This window comes from Alligator sinensis, unplaced genomic scaffold, assembly GCF_000455745.1.
Source record: "Alligator sinensis unplaced genomic scaffold, ASM45574v1 scaffold250_1, whole genome shotgun sequence".
Classification (NCBI taxonomy): domain Eukaryota; kingdom Metazoa; phylum Chordata; order Crocodylia; family Alligatoridae; genus Alligator; species Alligator sinensis.
The window spans coordinates 1,080,259-1,096,366 of record NW_005841888.1 but is presented as its reverse complement, the minus strand read 5'-3'; the positions used below and the strand labels follow the sequence as shown (position 1 = coordinate 1,096,366).

At 42.6% G+C, this 16,108-nt stretch overlaps 1 protein-coding gene across 4 annotated transcripts in view; it reads right to left on the bottom strand.

Moving 5' to 3' along the window:
- The window catches only part of MAPK6 (mitogen-activated protein kinase 6), a 48,305-nt gene that overhangs the window by 27,695 nt on the left and 4,502 nt on the right, over positions 1-16,108 (bottom strand). The gene's annotated exons all lie outside the window — the stretch shown is intronic.

Below are 16,108 nucleotides of genomic sequence, written 5' to 3'. Positions count from 1 at the left end.
GGGGGGGGGGGGGGGGAGTAGAGGAAGGGTTAACAAACAACTTAAGTTTTCTATACAATGATGCAGCACGATTGATCCAGCTAGCCACAATAACACCAGCCGTGAGGATAGCTGGCCTGCTGTATATGTTGCTGAGTTGACTATCAAGGAAGTTAGAAGCCTCGATGGCTTGTTTACTGGAATTATTTTGTCATTACTTATTGCTTGCAAGGCTTCCATAGTCATTTACACCACCAAGAGACATGGCTAGGCAGTATAAGAAATTTGCTCATTAATGCATATAGTTCCTTCACATGTAGCAGGCAGAAACTGTTGTGGACCAAGTTTGATCATATGGGTATAATTTGTTCAAATTTCTGTCATTAAGTAGTTTAAAAAAGCCTTGTTAGCAAGCTAGGTGCAGGCAAGCTAAGGGGCAGGCTTTGATCATTTGAAGATGAACATCTTCATACAAAGCTACACTGACTCAGATCCTATTTGGATCTGGCCTGTAATCTTGGTCAGAAGGCAGAGTAGATATGTACATTTAGGCTAGGGACAGACATTCAAAAAATCTAACCTGGCTTGGCTGAACCGGTTTGTAAACTGGACAGATATTCTCTCTTGACTGAGGAAATTCAGGCACATGATTGCAGTGGCTCAGGCTAGAAGCCGGGGGGCACTAGACATGGGTGACTGGTGCCTCCAGAATCGGGGGGGCACTTGCCTCTCCAGTGGCCAGTCAGCGACCAATCGTGCAGATGCAGAAATGCCAACAGGGGAACAGCGGAGATTACTTCTCCTGGTGCCCCCACCCCCCAGCCGGTGATCTCAGGGGGAGCACCAGCACTCTTGCCGGCCACCCGTACCCATCACCTAAGCGGGGAACACTGCTGTCAGGGGGTGCACCAATGTTCTCAGGGGTGTACGTGCACCCGCTATGCATCGCCACTGGTGCTAGAGCAGCCCTCCCTTCCCTTGTACAGTACTGAGCTGAGGGGGGGTGAGGCCAGGCCCTGGCAGGACGTTCGGATTGGGGAGGTCTGCCTGCACCATCCCAGGCTTTTTCCTGCTGGCTGCTCAAGGGGTAGGAGTGTTGTCAGACCCCAGTCCCATGCTAGCACTCCAAGGCAAGGGGGGTCTGCAGTGCATGCATTGGTTGATGATACCAAGCTTTTCAATCTCTCTCCCTGCTTCTTTATATTGTCTGCAGCAAACTGACAGGCAAACAAGCCAGCAGGAGGATGATAATAGTGTTTATCACCTCATCAGCAAAGCAATAGCCTCTCTCCATTAGTTGAAACTCTTCTTAAACAATTTATCAGCTGACCTGTTGAATAGCTTCAAAATGCCTTAAGTGGACACTGTTCTTCTGTCTGCCTATCCCAGTGAAACTGGAGACACACACAGACACCTCGGCATTAGCTAGCATACCACATACCTAGGGTCCATGGGACTGGGGTCTATGCTGTGGGAGATGGGCGGGGCGGGAATTCCTGTTTAAGCAGCAAGCAGTGAGGGAGGCAGAGGGCAGGAGGAAGCCAGGCAAACCCTGCTGTGCCTGCAGTCTCTGCTGAGCTCTAGCCAGGGAGCAGAGGGGAGGGGGCAGCCCTGCTGTGGAGCAGAAGGCCCCACCCAGTCCAGAGAGCATGCTGGCAGAATCTGGTTTATCTGAAACGAGCAAGGGGTCTGGGACAGACATTACATAAACCAGTTTGACCCAAATCAGTTAAGTCTGATATTATATTCAACCAGGTTTATCTCAAACCAGTTTCAGCCATTTTCAGACCAGTTTGTGTGCACTGAACAGCTGTTCTGTTACAGGTTTAAACCAGTTTCTGATTGCTTAAACCAGTTTATGTGTAATGTCTGTCCCTTACAGACTAACAGGCTTTCCTGAACCCAAGTTCACTTCATCAGATACTGTAGTCTCGGTGCCATTGTTGACTCCAACTCCTATTCCTACATATCCACTACATCTGCATGTCTGCTTACCTGAACTTCACTACTTCTCCCTGATCACTGCAACTAATTCCCTTGCCAAAGATGAGCAGAGAAAAATCCTGTTTTCCTTTAAATACCCACCAAGAAAATAAAATGGAGCAGAAGCTGGCTAACATTTTTCTAAGCTTTCCCCCAGCAATTTCAGAGTTTTCACGGTAATTTATACATAAAACATAACTGACAGGAAGAAATCAGACTCGGATTTTTTACACATTCAGAAAAAAACAGACATCTAAAAAAATAGTGAGTTTTTACGTAAAAGGAAGCAGTCAATATGCTGCTTGCAAATCAGTTTCACTATAACTTCTTGGGAAAGTGTGGAGTTTCCCCATGCGTCTTGTTAGCATAGTATGAATCACAAAGTGGATAACATTACAACATCGGATCCCCTTTATAAAAAACTTCATACTTCCTTTAGTTAACAGATTAGCTCATGGGACAGAAACAAATATAAGCAAATTTTACACGGTTATCAACATAAGGCTCTATGATTCCATCTGCTACTATACGGACAGTGGAGTGAAACTCAGCTGAATTACCACGTGGTAGCTCTATAGAACTGTTAAACCTAAAACTGACTTACCTGTTAAAACTAGAACAGTCATCTTCCAGCCTCCACTGAGCTATTATTTCTTTCCTACCAACTTCTGTAGCTTTATTCTAGCAGAAGTAATATCTCCATTTAGAAAGCCAACCATTAATGCTCCAATTTAACCAGATGTGTTACTAACCCTCCTATTGGCAGAAGTTACAAACCCAAAGCACTGTCTTGTATGCAATTCTACTAACATGAGTGCTGGCTCAGTGGCAGCACCCTAAGCGCATAGAACGATGGGTCACATGGTCTCATAGGTTACATAAGGGGTAGGCATCGTTTTTTGGCCAGAGTGCCGAAAAAACCACAATGTCTACCTTGGGAGTGCCGACATGCCAGAGCCCAGAGCAGCTGTTTGCAGCCTCTCAGCTGCAGCCAGCCCACAGAGCCCCAGGTCTGCTTGCAGCAGGGTGTGCAGCCTCCCAGCCGCCTGCTGGGAGCAGCCTTGGCTTCGTGGCTGGCAGCAGCTGCTTAGAGCCTGGGCTGGCGGTGGCATGCCAGGGGTTGCTGACCCCGGCTTACATGCTGAAGTGTAGCAACTTACTACAAAGCCTGCCTACCGATTCTACGTGCAAGCTAAAGCCTGCTACTTGGCGTGTGCTGCCATACTGTATTGACTTGCAACACTAAGGGGGTTGGACCAAATGGCTCAAGTTCCCTTTACAACTTTATGATTCTAAAAATGGTCCCCCTATGGGACATGGGGCTGGGAGGGAGGTGGGAGGGAAGGCAGGATGGAAGGAAACAATTCACATCCTCCCCCACAAGCAAACTGCTGCTGGGAAAAGGATAAGTATCCATTCTTGAGCTCTGGAAATTACAATTTTTTTTGTGGCTCAGAGCACAACAGAAACCTTCTGCTTGTGAAGAGGGATTGTGGGCTTGATATCAAGACTGCCAGGGGCTTGAAAGATTGCTGCATTTATCCATGTGTGACTGCAGACTCCTCCTAGACACAAAGTCATTCAATCCATGTCCCCTGGTATTTTAACTCTTCAGTAGGAATTTGTAGCCAGTTTCAAAACACTTTTCTCCTCCCTCCCTTCCCACCTGGGCTGTCTAGAACAAAATCCAGTGCCACCCACCCCACATGGAAACACACGTCCAAGCTTCAGTAGAGTCTGTTGATCCCAGATAGGCCTCATCAGCCACCTTTGGACACAGAGATAAGACAGTCATAGAAGACAATCATCCTCAACTGCCAGGGATTGCTGAAGAGTATGTCACCACATACCTCATTTTTGTGGAAAAGGCCAACATAGCCTGATGCATCATTTTTTCATGCATGCAGAGTAAAACCTCTATAGCTTTATCTCTTTTTATCTCAGCATTCCTAGAAAGTCTCCAAGAGTCCTCAGTGCAAGAAAGAAAAAGGGGACATATCAGAAATTTGCATGTGCAAGTTGGGGTCACTATAAAGACAGGGAGAAAGTAGAGATGTACTAAATGTATATTACCATCTCCTGAATGTCTGTGTAAAAAAACAAGCAGAAGTCAAGTTCCAGATAATTTTAACCATGTTACAGTCTCCACCATGTGTCTGTTACTGAGCAACACAATGACCCAAACAAATAGCCACCACTGATATAGAAGGGCTACAAAAATCACCTGTTATCCTGTGCTAGCACAATGAAACCATGGAACTGGGAGGCCTTCCTCTCTTCTTATTCTACCTTTCTTTTCTCAGAGGACAGCGAACAGAAAGCACTGAGGTTTTTGTCAATGTTACCTCCCACACTGACTCCTGCATGCCTCTTCAGCAGCAAGGTGGGACAACAGGTGAACTGAGCAGTTTCCACAGTTTTTTAATACAACTTGGAACTTATGACCAAAATGTGACCAGTCCAAAATATCACCAAAATGTGACTGGCTTCTATGCACTTCATATTAGAGTTCCATTAATGACTGATTAGCTGTTATGACCAGGTTGCAGACAAGAATGGGTTTATAACTTGGGGGAGAGGATAAGCAGCAGCATAACTGCAGTTCTTCTGTTCAAATCAGTGACAAGGATTAGAGCTCTGGCCACCCCAAAGAGCCTACAATTCAGGGCAGTCGATAAAAAGTGCAGAAGTGAAATAGATGCGAGATGTGTCAAGCAGCCAAACATTAGAGGTTTGAGTGGTTCCTTGCATTAAAAATGTAGAAGCAGTAATAATAATAATAATAATAATAATAATAATAATAATAATAATATCAGAAAGTATGAGTGACTCAGCATTTACAAACCCTTCAACCAATACAGTAATTATCTTACTGCAGCCATGGACCAGAAGAAATGAAAGACTGTGGCAGAAAGCTCCCAGTTTAGAGCAACAAGAAGGAAAGTTCCTGCAACTTCCCAGAGGCCCTTGTGCAATCCTCCATTGCCACTGCATGCAGAGTGACTCTATAGCCAGTTTGCCATTTGAAGCAGCTGGAAATGTCAGATGACCTTGATGCTTGCTCTGCAGCAACGGTGTTACAAATGGAGTTCAGTGAATATAGCTGTCCATAAAGGTATGACAGTAGGGATTACTCACCCTGTGCAGCATGCTCCTTCTTAAGAGAGTTTTAAATTACATGGCAAACTGCCATGTGAGTTAGCGCTGTTTCTTGCACCATCAGTACCACATCTGTTTCTGTAGCTAACCTGAGATGGAGGTGGTATGGTACGGTACACAGCAGCATTGTATCTGAGCTAAAATACACTTCTGATTTTGTTGCGAGGGCTAGGCGGAGACAGAGCCAATGATGAACACCACATCCACAAAGCGAGTACGTCATAGTTGAAGAGAGGATTATAGATCTTGGTTAGCTGGCAACTCACTGTTTATTCTGTGCAGATGCTAATTCTTCTCTGTCTTTGGAGGGCAGAATTTATCAGACTTTCTCCATGTCCTCTAACATGAGGGAGGGGAGAGGAGAGGATCCAGATGAAACCAGACATGCAGCAAAGTCTCTATCCCTTCTTTTGCCATTTATATTTCTAATTTAGTAATACATATGTGTGTGGGCAAGCAAATAAGTTTGACATGCCCAGAATTCAACTGTAAACATGACACATTGTGGTTTACAGCCATCTAATCTAGTAAATTGCTAATCCACATTACATACATTTTCTGCTCCTAAATAAATGCCTGTAGATGGCTCAACCAATATGTTACAGTACTTTATAGCCAAGTACATAATACTGGAACTTGTGTTTGATTAGGCAGAGCATGCCATCCCTTTCTAATACATCCGGAAATATTGTGATCATCACAAATAAAAATGCACAATGAGAGGGAAGTGTCCTAAAACGCCAGTAAACCCTCCAATTAAAAACTGGTTATAACTGAAATAATGTAAGTAGTCACATAACCCAGGGAAGTGCCAAAAGTTCAAATAGCAAATACTAGTGCAATACTCAAATCCAGCACATGCCACAACTAATCTTTCACAAAGTGTGTGAAATATTTGTAATTAGCCCCACCCATTCAGAATGGCAATTAGATTGAGAACATAGGTTGTAAAGGTCACCCAAGGAGACTAAGCACCTCCAGTGTTTTGCTTCAGTTGAATAATTCAGTGCACTTTTCCAGGAAATTTTTGTTTTTTGGAATGCATACACTGCCCAAAGGTTCTGAGACCTTTGGAGTAGAGATTTATTTTGAATGAAAATATGAGATTTAAATAGCTTTGTCCTAAGCAGCAGTATCCTTCTATTGTAACTTAGATTTGAAATACAAAGCAAAACATTTACTCCAGCCTACCTTAGGAATTTAGCTTAAAGAGCAGATGCCAAATACATGCAAAAGCAACTAGAAACTGGAGGTGCCTTAAAGGCTCCTGATTTTCAAACTGCAGGTACAATGTGCAATCAAGAAGCAAAGGCCCTTAGTTTCAAAGTATCTGAAACTGGTAAGATCCTTCCCCCCACAAAAAAAAAAATCACTGCTTCACACTAGTAATCAGTTTCGTCCTGAGAAGTTTTAAAAGAACATTTTACATCCTTGTTAGTAGCAGAGGTAGAAAAGCTCCATCTATCAAAACAACCATGATGTTCTTAGTCCTCCAAATGCTCGCTCACTCAAAATCCTTAGTTTTGTATAGTCCAAATGATATAGAGAGTCTCCTGCATGCTACTCCCACTGGAATTAGTAAAACTTAATTTGAAAGAGGTACGTACAGTATTACTTCCTCATTTCGAGTCATTTGATGAAGTTAGGGTGTCTTAGTTGGACTTTTACCAACTTCAGGATTCACCTGTATTCTAAAATCAGGAAAAAGGTTGCAGGAGATTACTAGGGGCTAAACATAGGGAAACCATCATCATCCTTCTGCAAAAATAGACAAGACCAGAGTAACAGTCATGTGATGATAACAAAACAAAAAAAATGGTGCATCCAGACAGGGGAAGGTGAAATAGTAATACAGTAAAAGCTGTGTTATCCAGCACTTTACCATCCAGAACGCTCTATTAACTGGCATCTGTCATAGACGACAATACAAATCTTCCTTCATGTATCCAGAAAAATTCTGATAGCCATCCAGCATCTTGCTGTGCGCTTCTTATAGATCAGTTGCTTACAGAAGCTTCAGGACGCTGCCGAGCAGTGTCGCTAGCAGCAGTCTCGATTGTAAACATCCACCATTGTGATCGCATTGTGCTTGTGCTGTATCATAACTCTCAGAGAACCGGCATATTTGGTTAACCAGCACCCACCATTCCCCATAGATGCTGGATAACAGAGTTTTTACTGTAGTATATAAAATCATTGACAGAAAACATTTAACCAAAAATGCATTCTAGAATTAAATTCAGACTTGGGGAATCAGGGTTTTGCTTTTCCACAGCAAACCCCCTCCTCACTAAAAAACCCCAAAAATACACAGTATCGTTAAACTTTAAAAGCAAAAGAGCTCACTTGGCTCTCCCTGTATTTCTCCCTCCATCTCTGGGAAGCAACAGAAAGGGGTAGTATGACAACTCATTGCAAGAGTCAAATGCTTACAGACAACACGCAGCTTAACATCTCCTAGCTATCAAAAGGTAGCCAGGAAATGTGCTGTTTTTCCTTCATTCCCAGCCAAAAGGTCAGATGCAAAGCATTTTTCCTAATGGTGATACTGGTAGAAAAAGGAAGCATTTAAAAAAAGGAAAGTTTTTAAAATATTCCCTCAGGCTTGGAGTCCTTTCAGGACTCAGCCTCAGGACCAGTAACAAGGAACTGACAAAGTTCTATTTCATGGGGACCAAATATATAGCATATTTCACCAAAGAAGGGATTATACGTGAAAAAACAAACAAACACACAATCAATTTTAAAAGGGGATTAGTATTAACATTTTCAAGACTGCATGGCTTAAGTGGCATGGGACGCCTTGGATGTCTAGGAGCTGAAGAGGTACATGGCACTTAGGGAAAATATTTTTTTTTAAAACAGATGGGGTGGAGGGGAGGAAGCAGATTAGGGTTCTTTGATGAAGGCAACCACATTTGGAGTTCTGCTAGCTTTATTTCAAACCTCTTCTTCTCTTAAGAAAGTCTTGTGAAAAGCCAGGAAATTGGGATTAAATGAAAGCAAAAGGCAAGAGGTGGGCCTTTTGGCCACCTGCATCTTGTTGTCCCTATAATATTTTTTTGTTCTTCCTCATTTCACCTGCACTGGTGCCTGTTTTAGGCTGCCATGTCATGCTGCAGTAGGTGACGCTTGCTCTCAGTTTTCAAAACCGTAAGTGAGAAAACACGATACTTAGCTTGCTGAAGTGATACCGGAGCAGTTGTCTAAGATATCTTTGTGCTAGTTATAGCATTGACTGAAGTTACATTACAGTTGCAAAGTCAGTATATAACTGTGCAAGCAGTATTTGTGTTGGAACACCCTGGGGTAAATATTTGAATATAGAGAGGTGCTCAGGTAGCAAAGTGCTGCTACTGAAAGGTATTTGATTGTAGCTATGTATTGAAATGTTTCATTTTTTTAGCATAATTATAGGCTATGATGTGAAGGTTTATGTGCTTATAGTATAAATACCTCTACTATTCTGAAGGAATGAATAACCTTCCTGCTATCTAGGGCATGCAGCATTTTACAACACAACTGCATTTTAATTGTCCTTTCATTGCACTACAGAGATAAAATATCTACTGTTCAACCAAAAATAAAACTGGTCCCGCAATCACTGTGGTTTTATCAAGAAAACCTCAATTTGGGCCAGCATTTTCATCAACATTATAAGCCCCCTGAAACAACAAATATTGGTTAAGCTCAATATAATACATGGGCCACAGCTAATATACTTCTTCTAAAGCTTCCAGCTATGAAACTGTTATGACAAATGGCAATTAAGGGGAAGGAGTTTATATAAGTTTTCACCTCAAAAAAAACACTTTGCAATAACTGTACAAGGAGACTGAACAGAGCTCTACTTATTTCCAGAAGAATCTAGGAGATCGGTAAGTCAATGCTAACTTGCTATGTTGGAAAGGCCTCCAACCTATAGTATTACATAGATTAATAATAGGCTGTACAGGCCTATGTGACTAGGGTACTGGCTCAACTCCAGCTCTGGACCGCTATGACTGAGTTATCACAGTCTTTCTAAAGGGTGTTTGAGGACTGTGAAGTGCACCGTTCATGTCTCAACGTATCCGAGACAGTCATTATGAGGGGACTGCAAGCTCTTTGAAGCAGGGACCATCTGGCCCATTTTTGTTCTGCATTTGTAAAGTGCCCAGCTCAACAGGATCCTGAACCATGACTGGTTGGCCATTGATTAATAGGTAGGAGGAAAGAGGAGGAAAGAGCCTTTACTCCACATGTAGAGGAAGCATGTTGGCAAGAGACCGCTGCTGCCCATCCTGTGTCTATTCTCTGGATAAAGACAAATCCCTAGGACTAACAAGACAGCACTTTTCACAAGCAGCAAGTTCACTTAGAGAAACACATTTTTTTTTACTATAATAAATCTTGTGTTACACATGTTTCCTGCTACCACTATCATATTTCTGCCAACCAGGAAGAACTAGGTACTCTTAATAAAACCCACAAAGGTTAAGAGTGATAGATTATCCCTGTTTTAAATTTGTCACCATTTAATAGTGATCCAGGATTCTTCTCCATTTATTTTAGCCAGACAGAATTCAGGTTTCTATACCAAGTCTTTTAAAACCTTCAGAATCAAAAGTAGCTCTTCCAATTTTACCAAGTTCAGTAACATAACCTATTTCTCATGACTTTCATTCCAGATACGAGAACCTCTTTCCTCCTTCCCCCCCCCGCCAACTTAACATTTTTTCTTAATATTTTCCAGATTATTTCAGAATTTCAACATTACTCTTTGAAAAAGATGGTTATTTCTTCAGTTGCTCACTCATTTTCCTCCATGACTACTGGGCTTGGTTTATATGCCGAAAATCAGCGGACACTATAGAATGAACCTTGGGGAGCCTATGAGAAATTAATCATAGTTTCATAGTTTCAGGGTCGGAAGGGACCTAATAGATCTTCTAGCCCGACCCCCCGCCAGGGCGGGAGAACAACCCAAAAAAAAAAAAAAAACACCACTCACCCTAAAAACAAAAACGGGACTCAAATGAGTCCAGCCAGGTAAGTATCCAGCCTCTTCTTAAAGACCCCCAGGGTAGGGGCCAGCACCACCTCCCTTGGAAGTTGGTTCCAGCTCCTAGCCGCCCTAACTGTGAAGTAGTTTTTTCGGATGTCCAATCTGTACCTCCTCTCCATCAACTTGTGCCCATTACTCCTTGTTATGCCAGCGGGGGCTAGGGGAAACAGCGTCTCCCCCAAACCCTTCTGGTTCCCCCTAGTGAGTTTATAGACGGTCACCAGGTCCCCCCTCAGCCTTCTCTTGTGGAGGCTGAATAGGTTCAAGTCCCGCAGTCTCAATCCATTTTACAGTAGGTATTTCTCAAAATTGCTCTAGAAAATGAATGCTAACATTATTTTCTCCAGTTGGCATCCCAGGCACCACTCTAAAAGTGCAAAAATATGCAACATTCCCTCTCCATATTATATCATGGCTCTAGAGCAGGCAGGATTTCCCCTCTTAACTGGTGTTCAAATAAGGAAACTTTCTGGCAAGTCAACGTAAGGAGCCCAAGTACAGCCAAAGGGAATAGAAGAGTCAAACAAACAGTTATTCTTCCACTCTTCAGAAGAAGCAACTAGCCTTTTTACCATCTGCAAAGGATGATCTGAGTAAGAGTGGGGGCTAGACTCTCCAAATGTGTCTCAACCATGATATCCTCTTTTCACCATGGTATAATACCATATATTTCAGTAGGGTCTTTATTCACCCTTGTGTATGTGATAACAGACAATGGCTTTTGGATGGCTCCAAGTCTTCCCCTCCCCACTCCACTTTGCAGTTTTAATAGCAAACTTAGACTCTTTTAGTTTGGACTTAATTAGCCTTCACCCCCCCTCCCCCAAAAGTCTGATTATTTGTTTTTAAGTAGTGGTAATACGTGGAATACAGGCAAACTCCCAGATCCACTGAAATCTCTGGCTAAGCTACTATTGTTTTCTACAGAGCTAGGATTTCATGCTGTACTGAAGATGTTTCTTCTCAATACACCCATCCTTATTTCACATGATTTCTTTTCACAGCAGCAATATACACCCTCCCTTCCTTGTCCAATCAAGAACTCTTCTGCTGTCTTAAGGCATTAATACTACATCCTGGTCCACTGGTCATAGAATCACATAAAATGATGACCTCCTGAGGTTCTTTCCAACCCTCCAGTCCAACCACCTGCTCAAAGCAGAGTCATCCTCAACTATATCATCCTAGCCAAAGTTTTGTCTAGCTGGGTCTTTAAAACCTCCGAAGAGAGAGATTCAACAACTTCTTGGGGTAACCTATTCTAGTGCTTTACTACTCTCCTAGTGAGAAAGTTTTTCCTAATATCTAACCTAAACTTCCCTTGCTGCAACTTGAGACCATTGCTTATTTTGCCTTCTGCCACCACTGACAGTGTAGCTCCATCCTCTGTTACCACCCTTCAGGTACTTAAAGGCTGCTACTAAATCCTCAGTTTTCTCTTCTCCAGACTAAATAAGCCCAGTTCCCTCAGCCTCTCTTCATAAAGTATGCCCTAGCCATGTGCAACACATAATTGTCTAATAGGGCTGTGTGAAGCTTGGTTGCTGACTCGATTCAGTGAAGATTCAGCATGATTTGGCAGCTGAATCTCTGAATCAGAATTGAATCAGGAGACCCTCTTTAATCTCTCTGAATCAGTTTAGAGAGATTCAACGATTCAGACATAGACACGGCTTTAAATGTTTTTTCTACATACCTCAAAGTAACAGGCAGCTTGTGAATGCTGCGATGGTGGGACGGATGGAGTGTCCCACAGGAGCGTGGGGGCAGGGTGGGGGTCCACAGAGCACTCAGCAGCAGACTGGAAGTGGACCAGAAGCACTTTTCTGCAGAGTGTGCGGGGGCCCCCCCAGTGACTGGTGCCTCCTGGGTCTGGGGGGACACCTGGGGTCCCCACCACGGCCAATTGCCAAGCCGGGGGGTGTGGAGGGAGGAGGGGCTCTCTCACGTGGACAGTGGCGGACCTGGAAGTGGACCAGAAGTACTTCCGGTCCACTGCCGAGCATGTGGTGGGCCCCGCCATGCTTCTGTGGGACACTCCATCCACTCCACCATCTCAGCATTCACGAGCTGCACCTAGTACCTCGAGGTATGTAGAAAAAAATTTTTAAAGCTGTGTCTATGGCCGAATCGCTGTCTCCAAATCAGCATTGAATCTTTGAATTTGGCTGAATCGAATTGGGACAGTGATCCAAATCAACGAATCAAATCACTGTCCCCTGAATCAGGCCAAATCTGAAGTCGAATATGGCCCACTTCGCACACCCCTGTTGTCTAACTGCTCATACACAGCACTTCCTGTTGTACTATATTGTGTGAAGACTCCAACCCACGGAACAAACCTGCTTCAAGCTCTCAGTGCTTGTGGGTTCTAATTAGGCACATTACAGTAGTTAAGGCTCTGAGGTCAGCTTACCATATCAGGAGAACCACCTTTCCTTTTCTGTCCTACCTACTTCCATCCAGAGTAAAAGGAGTGTGTGCATGTACATACAATGTGCCTTTGCAGAGAAACTGTCCTAATAAGACAGCCATTGTACTCCACCTCCTGCTATGTGACCCTGTGTGAGGGAGGCTAGCCAGAGACTACACTCTGCTGTTTTACTTTAACAAAGAATTTTATATCTGGTCCTCCATCCATTCCCGCCCGCCCTCACCCCCTGCTTACTACCCGTTTTTTTACCCCAGAAGTTTAATATTTTCTTCCAATTAGTTATACAAGTTATTTATTCTTATGACAGAATATCTCAGAGCAACATTTACCACCTATAGCATTAGTAGATAAATACATAACAACCTCTTTTAGGTGGCCATAGATTTCATACAAGGCACAGGAGGAAGATAAACATTGTGGGAAGATATTTTTACATAAGTTGTCCAAAATTCAATCCAATTTTATTTACAATGATTGAGGAAGGAAAAGTGTACTATGTGTCTGCAGCTTTTAAAAAAATCAAAATAGTTTAATTTGCCACTGGTTAACTTGTTCATGTGTCTATGGCCTAAGAGGCAGTGCATGTAAATAAAGAAAAACACGCTGACCTTTTCGTATTAATTCACTGAGGTACTATTAAGAATAATGCTGTACATAACATGTATGTAGGAATGGAGTAGTAAAGAAGGGACAGGGAAGGTTGGGAACCTTTCTTAACCTCTGTAGAGTTCAATAAAAGCCCAAAGGCAGAAAGCAGGATTATCCTGAACTTGCACGATATCAATGGCCAGACATTTTTAAAAATACAGACAAATAGTGAAAAAAACCTCTACTGCACACACACAGTATCCTTTTTGCCTCTTAAAACTCTGATGCAATCTCTCTCAAGTGCCTAGTCAAGGAACTCTGAGTAAAGGAACAGATTTGTTCACCAGTTACTAAATTCTTCTCTGGTATAAGCATAAATTAAATATAACTAAATTTCATTACAACATATCCTCAATGACAGGTAATATTATCGGGTGACTTAAAGGCAGACCATCGTCTAATAAGGATACTCAAATACAGGTTTCAGTACATATTCATGCTTGGAAGTTCTTACACACTGAATACTTCATTTGCAAGTTCACAGACTGATGGAGGGCAGATCAAAGGGAGGGAGAGTGAAACCTTCCAAAAAGAAAGAATTGCATTCAGGCTTTTGTACACTTCTGTCTGTTACTTTCAAGAGTTTTTTGATGTTTGCTCACTTTAGAGCTCAGTCTCTTTAACAGCTTGCAAATACAGATGGTCAAAATGATTTAAGACACAAGTTTTTCCAAATTATCTTATGGAAAAAACAGAAGTTTTCCAAGCAACCTCATGAGCGTATGAGTGTATAGTCCTCGTTTTCTTTTTTTTTTTAAATGTCTCAAAGACATTGAAAGCCATTTTTGGCCAACAAAAACTTTTCTGTTGTAGTGATTGAATATATTTAGGTTAAAAGCACTATTTGTAATGATTAGGCTTAGTTCAGAATAAACCTAATAAAACTAGGTTATTCACAAAAGTAAAATTTCTAGACACTCTCATCATAAAAAGGTTAAACTTAAGCATCAGTAAAGATGGGTTCAACAAGCTTAGCAAAGCAATGAGGAGTCTTTTAGGTCACTGGTTCAGTTCTATCCCAAGTCAGTAGTGACCAAGTAGCTACAGTTTGAAGACTATTTAGTGGATATACTCCATTTATTCATAGAATCATAGAAAATTAGGGCTCAAAGGTCCAGTGCTAGTCCAGTGCTTCTCAAACTATCTGATGTGGCAGAATGGCAATTTTTTTTCCAGTGGGCCAGGGACTGGTGCCCGGTTCAGCCGGTGGCAGCAACTGCGTGTAACAGCGCTACGCAAATGTGCGACCGGCTCTTTCTTTCTCTTTCCTCACCTCGCACAACATGACGTCAACTGGAGTGTTGGAACGTACAAACTGTGGCGCTATGATGTATCAATGTTATACTTCTGAAAATATATTTCTTTCTTTCCTGGCAACTCACTGTGGACCGGTGACCGGTGGCTCGCGGACCGGCAGCAGTCCACGGACCACTACTTTGAGAAGCCCTGATCTAGTCCACCCCCCTGCTCAAAGCAAGACCATTCCCAACTAGATCATTCCAGCCAGGGCTGTCAAGCTGAGCCTTAAAAACCCCCAAGGATGGAGATTCCACCACCTCTCTAGGTAACCTGTTCCAGTGCTTCACCACCCTCTTACTGAGAAAGTTTTTCCTAATATCCAAATTAAACCTCCCTTGCTACAACTTAAGACTATTATTTGTTCTGTCATCTGCTACCACTGAGAACAGCTCCATCCTCTTTGGAACCCCTCCTCAGGTAGCTAAAGGCTGCTATCAAATGCCCCTTCAGTCGTCTTTCCTGCAGACTTAATAAACCCAGTTCCCTCAGCCTCTCCTCACAAGCTATGTTCCCCAGCCCCCTAACCATATTGGTGCACACTTGTTTGCCATCTCAAAGGGACCAGTAAAACTGGCTTCAATTAGCCCCAAAACTAAGGATGGAATATGCATGGAGACTGAATTCACTCTTGCACCAGTATCCAAGTTGAACCAGGCTTGTGGACCAGGGTGGGGTCTCTCATTAGTGCTGCACCAGCTGTGCCTGTTCCAAAGAATTCTGTCAATTCACCTCCTTTCCAAGAGACTAACACAAGTTGCAGGTGTAATTAAGCAATTCATTTTCTTATGGTAAAATAATTCAAAGATTATGAGTGTACAATTTCAGAGCAAAGAACTACACCATACCCTGCATTTATAATCCTAGGTGCAATTATATTTGTTGGTAAACAATATATGTTTAACCATTACACAGAGCCACTGGCAGGATTTAACCAGTTCTTTGGCATGTAGCAAAGTTTCAGCTGAGGACCAGACACAGCTGCTGTAATTATGTAAGACAGCACAAGGCAATGGAAATCTTGTGACCTCTTTCACAGATAAAAGAATATTGCCTTCTTGACTAGGCTAACATTTCACATGGGACAAAAGCACAGGAATATGAAGACTAACAACAGCTACTGTACTGGTCTGGCTTTTTGCTGTAAGATTGACTGATATTAAGTCTGCAGAAATCAGAATCTCTCTAGGTCTACTGTATAATCATACTTTCCCCACCTTAAAACTCCTCCCCAGCTTTACTCAATGCACTAAAAGGATGGTACTCACTAAGTGAGCAACTATTCAACATGCTGTTTTCCCTCATTTTTTAGTGAGTCAATACAGCGCTTTATCCAAACCTTGCTCTGCAGACAGAACTTAAGAATGCCTCACAGTCTTTTCTCTGGTGCTTATCACTACACAGTTATTCATGAATTCACTTTTACAATGACTTCCGTGTAATAATGGAGTCTTATTTTGTGACTCGGCTTCCTGCCTGCAGAGAGGTTAAAAATGACTTTTTTTGTCCTGAATTTGAACGACCTTGGATCCTAATTCTTTCAGGTCTTTCCAGTTACATAG